The sequence below is a fragment of the Adiantum capillus-veneris genome, chromosome 5 (assembly GCF_014529385.1).
Source record: "Adiantum capillus-veneris isolate H3 chromosome 5, ASM1452938v2, whole genome shotgun sequence".
NCBI classification, from domain to species: Eukaryota; Viridiplantae; Streptophyta; class Polypodiopsida; order Polypodiales; family Pteridaceae; genus Adiantum; species Adiantum capillus-veneris.
The window spans coordinates 7,195,182-7,206,135 of NC_140935.1; positions in this window are offsets into that span (position 1 = coordinate 7,195,182).

Below are 10,954 nucleotides of genomic sequence, written 5' to 3' on the forward strand. Positions count from 1 at the left end.
TGTCTACATATGGAGCAGTGCAGCGGCTCAGCAGAGTGGGCTCAAGAATTCAAAGATGTTTTCCCCAGGTTCACAATTATATTAGTGGATGGGCTGGACAACAGTTATGTGATGTGGGCAGTTACTGTTTTGGTGGTGGAAGACCAGCATTTTTCAAGGTATTGCAAAAAAATTTGGCGAAGTTGCAGCGATATGATACCAACAATGTCCTTTTAATTGATAACAGTTTCTGTAAATTTCATTATAATCCCTGTGGTACTTACATCATAGTGCTTGGTATTGAGCACCGCTCTAGCCAATACTTGTCAAAAGATCTAAAGGCCTAGCTAGAAGGGTGGCAGCATGCTACAGATTGCTGTGCCTCGGCGGAGACATTCAGCAAACCAAAACCTACTAGTGACGACAAGTATGTATTCATAGCAATTGCAAAAGGGTTTGAAAAGACATCGTATGATGCGTACTTATGTGGGCCACAGCTCGTTCCCATAGAGTGCAAGCAACGATGACGTCCCTTGATTTTTTTAGGATGACAGATCCTTTATGTACCTTTTGTAACTAAACTAAATCCGTGCCAGAACCTTGTATATTTATATGCTACTTTCCATGTGGAAACCACAGCTCGTGCCCATAGAGTGCAACCGACGATGACATCCCTTGATTTTTTTAGGATGACAGATCCTTGTAACTAAACTAAACCCGTGTCAGAACCTTGTATATTTATATGCTACTTTCCATGTGGAAACCAATTTTTTGGCTTCATTTTGATTGCCATTATAACTCATGTAATGACTTGATGTCAAATTGTTGAAGATGTAATATATTCCAACTGGTTGGATGTGTTGTCTTTGTGTCCCAGCATTGAAGTGTTATTTTTTTGATTCAAGTAGTTTAAGACTATTTAAGTGTCCAAGCATTGAAGTGTTATTTTTCTGATTCTATTCTTGTTTCCCAATTTAAGACAGTTACAATGTAAGGTACTTTGGGTTGGCATACCAAAACTTAACAGATTGTTATATACAGAAGCCACCTAGGGACTACCTATAAGGTACTTTGGGCTGGCATACAACAACTTTTACAAGTCCTTGTTTCCTACATAGTTTAATACAGTTTCCACCTGTGAACTACCTGTAAGGTACTTTTGGTTGTCATACCTATAAAGAACCTATAAGGTACTTTGGGCTGGCATACAACAACTTTTACAAGTCCTTGTTTCCTACATAGTTTAAGACAGTTTCCACCTGTGAACTACCTGTAAGGTACTTTTGGTTGTCATACATGTAAAGAACCTATAAGGTACTTTGCGCTGTCATACAACAACTTTTACAAGTCCTTGTTTCCTACATATTTTAATACAGTTTCCACATGTGAACTACCTGTAAGGTACTTTTGGTTGTCAGACCTGTAAAGAACCTATAAGGTACTTTGGGATGGCATACAAAAGGTTTTACAAGTGGTTGTTACTTACATATCTTAACATACAGAAACCACTTGAGGACTACCTTAAAGGTACTTTGGACCGGTAGATAAACTTTTAGAAGTGCTTGTTTCCTACATATTTTAACAGAAGTGCTTGTGAACTACCTGTAAGGTACTTTAGGCTGACAGACTGGTACTTTGTGTTCCAGAATTGAAATGCTATTTTTGTTGCTCAAGTAGACAAAAGTGTTTACAAGTTCTTGTTTGGACTGGCCTGCAAGAGGTTTTAAAACCTATGATAGGATCCTACAAAAACCACCTGTGGAATAGCTGCATGGTACTGAGGCGGTCCGGGGCGGGCAACAAGAAGAGCGGCCTCTAAACACCCTTCGAGGCTCCCGTGCTGCTCAAACGGGGCTGGGGCAAGCACAATCAGAGACAACAACAACCCACAGCCAGAAACCAAACAAGAAAAGGGGCATCACCTAGTTGTAGATGCAAACTAGGACGCACGTGATATCTCCTTGTACTCAAACGCACAAAGAGAGGGGAATGCAAGATAGCCACACACATCAAACACAAACATTCACCACGCCGGAGAGAGGTAAAGAGCACAAATCAACTTGAGCAACTCAGTCTTAGCCTTAAAGACTAGATGCACACAAAGCTTGATGAGAAATAGAGAGACAACACAAAACTTGACCTTGTTACCAATACACAAATTGTCTTAGGGTCACGGGAGCCCTCTCACCGAGCACCCTCTTACAATTGACCTTTTAGGCAAACAATTCAACAAGCCCTCAAACCACCAAGTATGAAATGTCACAACAAACTTCAAGGACAATATACCTTCAACCACCTGATTAGCCAACTTATCAAGTCAATTTGGAGAGAAGAGTCATAGTTGCAGTATACAATTGCACCCAAAACTATAAATCTTATTTATGCACAAGAGTAAGCTACAAGTGTGGTGAAGAGTATGGCATACACTCCACTCCTCTAGATGGCATAACTAACTTCAAGCTTCTCCATGCACCTATGTGTAATGATGGAATAGAGCACTCACGATACACACACTCTACACAACTAGGTTTGAAGAGTACGTCGTATGTTATGTGTTGAGAATGGTGTGGTGTAGTGTGATAATGTGGTTTACAAGGGAGAGAAGGGCTCTATTTATAGGTTTTAGAAGCCCCGATTTGGATTAGGCCTAATCAAGTTTATTTGAAGGAATAAAAGATTATGCATATTTTTATTTATTTTTAATGAGGGTGGGTCTCTCTTGTCCTTTGAGTCACATGGATGTGGGCTCAAGGGAAGAGAATTATTGAGGATGAAAGGAGAGAGGATGGAGTGAATAATTTGGGAGTGCCTACTCTAGTAGAGGGTGCATTTTACAATAAGGTTAGTGGTTAGTAGTTAGTAATTATCACTAAAAAATATTTACAAAATCATTCACCAAATGGTGAGATATATGATGGGATGAGATTGTAAAGAGCGGTTGAAGCTTTGACATTCACATCTTTACAGCACCGGAAGAAGAAGCGGTCAGCATGGCGAAGTAGCGCGTGTCGATGAAGCTATGTTATCTTCAAACCTTGGAAAATTCATGATAAAATCCTTTGTTTGCAGAGTTTATCCTTGGATTTTTGCTGATTTTTTGAAGTTCTTTAGAAAGCTGAAGAGAGTATGGTAATATGGACATATATGTAGAGAGAAAGGGAGACACATAGGGTGTAGAAATGGAGGATGAAGGCTATGGAGGTGTGAGAGATGTGGCAATGGTGAAGAGGGTGAATTAGGATATGGGAGTTGCAGGTTTGGGAGTGGGAAGGAGAGGGAGGAGTGTGTGTGAAAGAGGAAAATGATAAAGTGGAAGAGGGAGTGTGGCTGCATAGCATGGGCAAACTGGGATCTACTAATAAAATCATAGCTCACAGCTCGTAGCTCAAAAAAATATGAAAAAATTTGAGGTGAAAGTTCAGCTCACGAGCTACAACTTTTGTTTGTATCACCTTTTCAAATTCGGGGAGCATGTGATCTTTAAAATTTCAGCAAAACCGACTTTTTTTTCCACTGCACAAGGTCCTTGTGAGGTCCTTCTTTGGATGATTCTTTTGAATACCTCCAAGAGTGAGCTCCCCATGGTGCATGCATGCATGCCACATACCCTTTACCTTATTTGTTAGGTCTATAATTGAAGATATTGTTGAGATCATGATATAAGTGAATAGTACAACTAAGAAAATCAAATATTGAGGGGTCTAAAAAAATATGTATATGTCAAATATAAATAATATAGGTGGAAAAAATATAAAGGGGTCAAAATAAATCTCTCTCATTATAAGTCTACCATAAAAAGATGAATATTTTTGGTGGTCTAATTTATGAGAGTAATAGAGAATTGATGTAGGAAGGAAAAATGACAATAGTTAAAAAATATACACATAAATAAACTAGTTTTTTTGGATTTTTGTTGGGATGGAGTTACACCAAAAATAAGAGAAGCTTGCATGAAATTATTTTTATATGAAATAAAGATTATGCAAAATGGTAAGAAAAAATATGGTAATGGTGAGTCAATGTACATAGCATAAATAACACACCATAGGTAGAAATATTTAAATAATTATGAAAAATCCTTTTATTTAGGCCCTATATACAATGAAATATTTACACACAAATGGGCCATAATATACTTATAATTTTTATTTTTTAAAATTTTTTGGCTCAACTAGCCCAGTGACTAGCTAATTAAGGGTTTTTAAGAAAATATAGGGAAAGTCCCCTAACTCACACACGCCTATGTACAGTGAAATGGTAGGGATAACCAAAATGTTTGAGTGATTTGATAGGGTGAGGTAGCTTACTATGGAAATTATGGAAAGCCGAAAAACGGCTATCAGTACTTTGAAGCTAATTACTGGTACTTCTACAAGTTACTTGGGCAGCAACCTATATCACTAATGGCATAGTGTTGTACACACTTTTGTATACTTCTGCAGTGAGTTTGAACTTATGTGGCTCTCCTTCTAAGGGTTCCAAGGGTATCTTAATCGATCTAACCAAGTGTGATGCAAGAAGAACTTTTGGTTGACTAGCAGGCATGTAATAGATATGCTCGGCACCTTCCACTAGCTCGTAATAGTATCCCTCAATCAAATAGCTCCCTGCAAAAAGTATGTTTCCCTAGGAATCACTCAAGGCTCTTGTTGTTTTGTATTTCTCCTGTGAGCACCTCAAAAGGTAGAAGTCAGCTCCATTTTCATTGGCATTGGTGGCAAAGGCATCACCAATGCATAGAGCATCACTAATTGCATCATGGTGCCCACCATACATCGGCACATGTGATCCTTCATCATCGCTAAAATATTCACTTTCTGCATTGTCACCATCCAATGCCTCAAGGGTTAGATACTCCCAGTTCTCGACATGTTTGTTGTTCAAGCATTGCCTCCAATGCTGGGACATACAAAATTCACAAAAACAAGATAAAAGTCTGCAACGGAGTGCACACTTGTCACTCTTGGAGTATCCATTGACACAGTGTATTGATCGTGAGCCTTCAACTCGCTTGGAATTCCACTTCTTCTCCCTTGGCACCTCAGTTGCTTGGACCTCCCAAAAAATCCGACTCACCCCTGTGTGACCACTTTCATCATTAAATTTATGCTTCAAGAAGCCAACAACATCCTTGGCACACTTCATGTGCCATGCATCAACCTTTAATTGCTCATGTGTTAAAGCCCTCTTAACAACTGCCCCTGCCCCATCATGCTCCCCTTTGCCGTGGCCCGAGGCAAAGAAACTCCACAGCATTTCAATGCCAGTCAAACCATAGTACCTAAAACAATGACCCACCTTCAATGCTAGGTAGAAACAAATTTTTGGAAACTTTTCATCAGAGGTGGAATAAAACATGGCATACCTTGACACGAAGAAGAACGGTCTATATGACTTGAATTGAGTAGCACATCCATCTGACTACACCCAATGCCGCTTCAAGAAGTTGAATCCTTGATTTTGAAGCCAAACACTATGTAGTTGCAAGCAATGTTGCACAAAGAGCGTGTCATGATCTTTGTCATCAGAAATGTAAAAATGTGTATATTTTAACAGCTGGTCTTTCTCGTCTCAAATGTATGTAATGTGCATCAAGATGGTGACTTGTGAAGAGTACCAATGCATTGAATGGATTTCATTTTGCTCCTTAAATGAGTAATTTTCCTCAAAGTCAATAACAGAGACCACTACATCTCTAGGAAACCTATGAATGCAATCTTTGAACTGTTGAGATTGCCACCGGGCAATAAAATTGTGTCGGATGTAAGTGGTCAGATGCTTTTGAAGAAAAGTTGTGAAATGCTTGCATCCCATTTCCTTCACCAAAAGATCCTTGCGCTTCTTGCCTTAAGAATGGGTTGAGACAACGTCTTCAAACACCTTAACAGAAATTTGGGCTGCACTTTCAAGTGTTTCGTTTGGACAAAGTATTAATCTCTTTGACCCACATTGAGGACATTCTCCCTTCAAGCAAGGCAACTTATGAAATGCAGAGTCCATTGGTTTTTCACATAACACACTTTCAATCAATGTGCTTACACTAGTGTATGTGTATGTGGCAGCTTCACACTTACTTGGAGCCTCTTTTGGCAAGCATATAGCACACATGCAGCCACACCAATCGTCATGCATGCCTGTCTTATTGTGTCTCATGTGGTTGAATGCTTCCTTGAGATATATAATCTGAATATGAGCAATACAGCAACACGTGTAACGTTCTTTCAACTTACGAACAAACCAACGTTTCAATCCCTCAAAACATCTGAGTGAGATCTTGATGTGTGGATATTGCATTTGGAAGCTCCTGTAAAGCTCACCCTATGTAAGAAAAAATAAAACCCATCAGAGACTCAAATTTTTTTCAAAGTAAAACCCATCAAAGTAAAAGCTCTATGAGGTATTCAATGATTTTTCTACCTCCAAAGTACCTAGAGCACCTCTTTACTATCATGGTACTTCCATGACTACCTTTGAAAAGAACTCTATGGTACTTTCAAGACTACCGTTGTGAGGTATTCTAGACTCTTTCAAAGATCCCGAGTACCTAAAGATCCTCTTTACTGTCATGGTACTTCCATGACTACCTTTGAAAGGAACTCTATGAACTTTTTCTACCTCCAAAGTACCTAGAGAACCCATTTCAACTCGCATGGTACTTTCAAGACTACTTTTGCGAGGTATTCTAGACTCTTTCAAAGATCCAGAGTACCTAAAGAGCCTTTATACTATCATGGTACTTCCATGACTACCTTTGAAAGGAACTATGTGACTTTTCTCTGCCTCCAAAGTTCCTAGAGAACCTCTTCACTCTCATGGTAAATAACTACCTTTGAAAAGAAACCTATGGTACTTTCAAGACTACCTTTACGAGGTATTCTAGACTCTTTCAAAGGTCCAGAGTACCTAAAGATCCTCTTTACTGTCATGGTACTTCCATGACTACCTTTGAAAGGACCTCTATGAACTTTTTCTACCTCCAAGGTACGTAGAGAACCCATTTAGACTTGCATAGTACTTTCAAGACTACCTTTGCGAGGTATTCTAGACTCTTTCAAAGATCTAGAGTACCTAAAGATCCTTTTGTACTATCATGGTACTTCCATGGCTACCTTTGAAAGGAACTCTATGACTTTTCTCTACATCCAAAGTTCATACCTATGAAACTTTAGGAGCATACCTGTGAATCATCAAGCAAATGTATTGGATGCTTTATGTAAGATTTTTTGCCCAATCGTTTTCAACACACATCTTTTTTTTTTGGCGACACTCTTGTCTCTGTCTGTCAAAAGGAAAAAACAAGGTCTTTTGTCGCTTGTGTGATTATGGAACTTTGAGGTACTTGACGAGTACATAATTGCAAAGAAAATGTGCCAACCTCAGCCTGTTTTAACCGTGAATTGGCTGCTACAAAGTTTCATCGATGCAATCCAGTAAATCTGGCCATCTTGGAGTTGCTAATAGACCTTGATGGATCTCCTTCACTATTCACCAACATCATGCACACAGCTCTTTTAATCTTCATCTTCTCTTCAGACATGGATGCTTTGACTTTAGTAATTGTGCCTCGAATATTGGATAGTATTGACTTCTCAGATTCATGATGCAAATGTCTAAAAGCTGGCAGTCCTAGAAGACATTGAAAGTGGTTTTCTTAGCATCGCAAGTCATGCCTTTTGTTGCTTCCTGCCAACATTTTGAGACTTTCATGCAAACCTGATTCACATCTTCTGTTGACCTTGAACCTGATGCATCACTTTCTCATTGTCTCCTACGGCTCTCTCTTTTCATCATAGACCAATATTCTCACATCCGATGGTTACCTTCATGGTGAATTGAGTCATTCCTGTGGTAATTGTGAGTCATGTCATCCTTAAGTGGATTGTATTGCGCATGCTGCTGAAAGTACTCAGAGCCCTGTAACGTACTTGGAGGTGGCTTGTCATGCACAATCATCTCTTCAAAACATCTGACACCACAAGCAATGGCTGGCCATCCAACATGGCAGTTGTGTGGAGGTTGTTGTTGAAATCTCCCAAACTGCTGAAATCGACATTCCACAAAAGGTGACAATCGAGTGGAGGTTGCTGCTCGGACACAACCTGTTGGCCAATATCCTGCTACAACATCTCCATCCCAATCTCCTGGACCTTTAGTCTCCACACCTTATGACAATTCTCCACAAGGTCCCTCTACAAGTTCCTGCTGCAATTTTCCTTCTTCTTGCGAGAGAGAGAGAGAGAGAGAGAGAGAGAGAGAGAGAGAGAGAGAGAGAGGGAGCTCGTAGACTGCTGAAGAGGTAGGTAGAGAGTCTTGCATTCGACTAAATCAAGAACCATTAAAGTTGTTGGCACAACGCCTTTAGAAATATTAAATATTTATCTTTTGGCTTTTGAAAACTGCCAACAAAACACCATCTAAGAGTGCCTCAGAAGAGGTGTCAAGGACACTATTTTTTGCACCACCAACCCATGCTTTCAGCCAGCCGGACACCACCTTTGTACTCTATTAGTTTTTTGAGCTAGTGTAGTAATACTCTATGTCAATCTTGATTCCAGAGTAGTGGATCAATTCCCTGAGTTGCATTAGGAAGAGAATGGGGTGTAGGAGGACCTCTTTATTTGCCATGATTTTATAGAGATGATTAAAATTTTGACAAATAGGTGTACACCATGTGTGCAAGAATGGTGGGTGTGTAAGAGATGTGTAAGAGTGGTCAAAGGATTCACTTTTCCCCCCAAAAAGGAGGTGGACAATTTTACACTTTTTGGCCTTCCATAACTCCTATATATGATCTCCAATTTGAGCAGAGATCATAGATCCATAATCTACACGTCAAGATCTTTCCATAGATATGCTACATAATATGGTTTTACCTGCTAGATTTCAAATTCCATTTTGGGAGGAAACTTTAAATTCAAATAAACTAGCCATTTTTCCCGTTTGAATTCAAAAGTTGTCCTTTGATTACTTTCTTAATACTAAAGGTTTGACTTCCTTAAACTGTTAAATAAAGAGGCCCTCCTAGACCCCATTCTCTTCCTAATGGTAATGTTGTCATGATATATGTAAAGGTCCATGTGAGCCGACCACTGGCCATTTAGAAATCCCTAGGTATAAAGGTCAATAACTTTAATGTGAAAGAAGGCTTATCTTTAGAAGAAGAAAGAGCACTGTTGTACATACGCTCAAGCTACGAAGCTGCTCCAACTTGTAATCAACTTTTTTAGCAATTGGATAAATTCCAAAACTTGCATTGTGTTCCTCTCTCTTTGCTCTTTTATTCAAGTGTAAGCATTGTCAGTTTTGCTATGGTTCGCGACTATGCATCTATGAGCCTTAATTGTAGATTTGAGTGCTTAAATCACTATTTCTAGTCATTTTGACCATAGGAGAGTGTTCCTATACCATACGGCGACCTTTCTGGATAGTTCTGTTGTAATTTTCAGGACCTTTTTCATGATGGATCTTGATTTTGGTACCTGGTTGGATTGCAACCAGACTTGCTAGGATAGTGCCCCTAGGTGTCTTATACCTCCTCCTAAAGTTTCATTGCATTTTGAGTCCATTTGAGTGCCGAAATGACGTGATGACCTAGAGTTGTGAGAAAGGACATAGGTAGATTTCCTCGATCATTGAGTTTTGGTTTGCTTGTAGAGTTGTTGTGTCTACTTGTTAAGGTTCACTTCTTGAGATTTATGATCTCAAAGAGCCTCCGTGGCCCATTTGATTCACTTCCCTAAGTATTGACATTATGTTAGTGTCCAATAACTATGCTACAGACATCCGTCGCGACGACCCGCTAACATTGTCATCATTGTCGAGGATATGATCCTTAGATGGTGATTGACCTAGTGCGTATTTAGAGCGTTCTTTTTTTAGGATTTTCCTTCCTTTCCATTTACTCCTTAGCAGTGAAGCAACTCGACATGGGGTTTATATGGTGGCCTATTTTGCATGTGTACTACTGCAATGTGCGATATTTGTTAGAGAAAAGGATAGCCAATTAGCAATGGTAGTGCAATGTCTTTGCAAGGATGCATTTTCATGGTTTGGATTATTAGTGGTGTCTATCAATGATTGGGATACAAATTTCTTGAATGAAGTGATCAAGGGTGTGTTAGATACCTTTCAAATCATGCATAAACATCCTACCTCATACTACCCATAAACCACTGGTCAAAAATCATCATTAAAATCATTTGTAGATATTGACAAATCTTAGTAGGAAAGATCGTAAGAATTGGGATGTCAAACTTCCTCCAATCATATGTTCTTACGCCCATTGCACATAAAGTCACAACTAGATTCACACCTACCAAGCTAGCATTGGGATTCGAAGCAATAGTGGAAAATTCCAATGGAGTTTTTAATGGCTAGTTTGTGGGTTGCACTTTTTGCGCGGCTTTCAAATCGTTCGTCTATCATATGGATGCATAGAGTCAGATCACAAAAGAGAATTTTGTAAGGTTTATGCTATTGCAAGATCTAGAAATGCTAAAGAAGCAACAATTGAATTGAGACATGCAGGCTAGAGTGTTTAAACCATGTAATTTTGTCCTAGTAGTGAATTATAGATTGGGGAAACATCCATTGGTTTTTTGTCCATTTGAAGTGTTCATTGTAGCAAGACCTAATGCTTTCTTGTTGAAGAAGTTGAATGGTGTGGTATTGACCACACCAACTAACTACTTTAAAATGTGTTTATATAAATTTCCACCGCAACCCTTCAATGTTCCGAGCTATAGGGATGTTTCACACTAGTAGTCACTCTAATAGTGCTATTATGCCATATGGGATTTTGATACTCCCATTATTACTTTTGAATGGTAATTCTTTTTTAGAATCCACTCTTTGTCATGCAAGCTATGTATTATATATCTCTCTTAAAGCAATGAGCACAGGTTTATACTTTTTCTTCTTCAACAATCTACTTAAAAATAAAAATTGGACCTCAAAAAATTAAGTGAAATTGCAA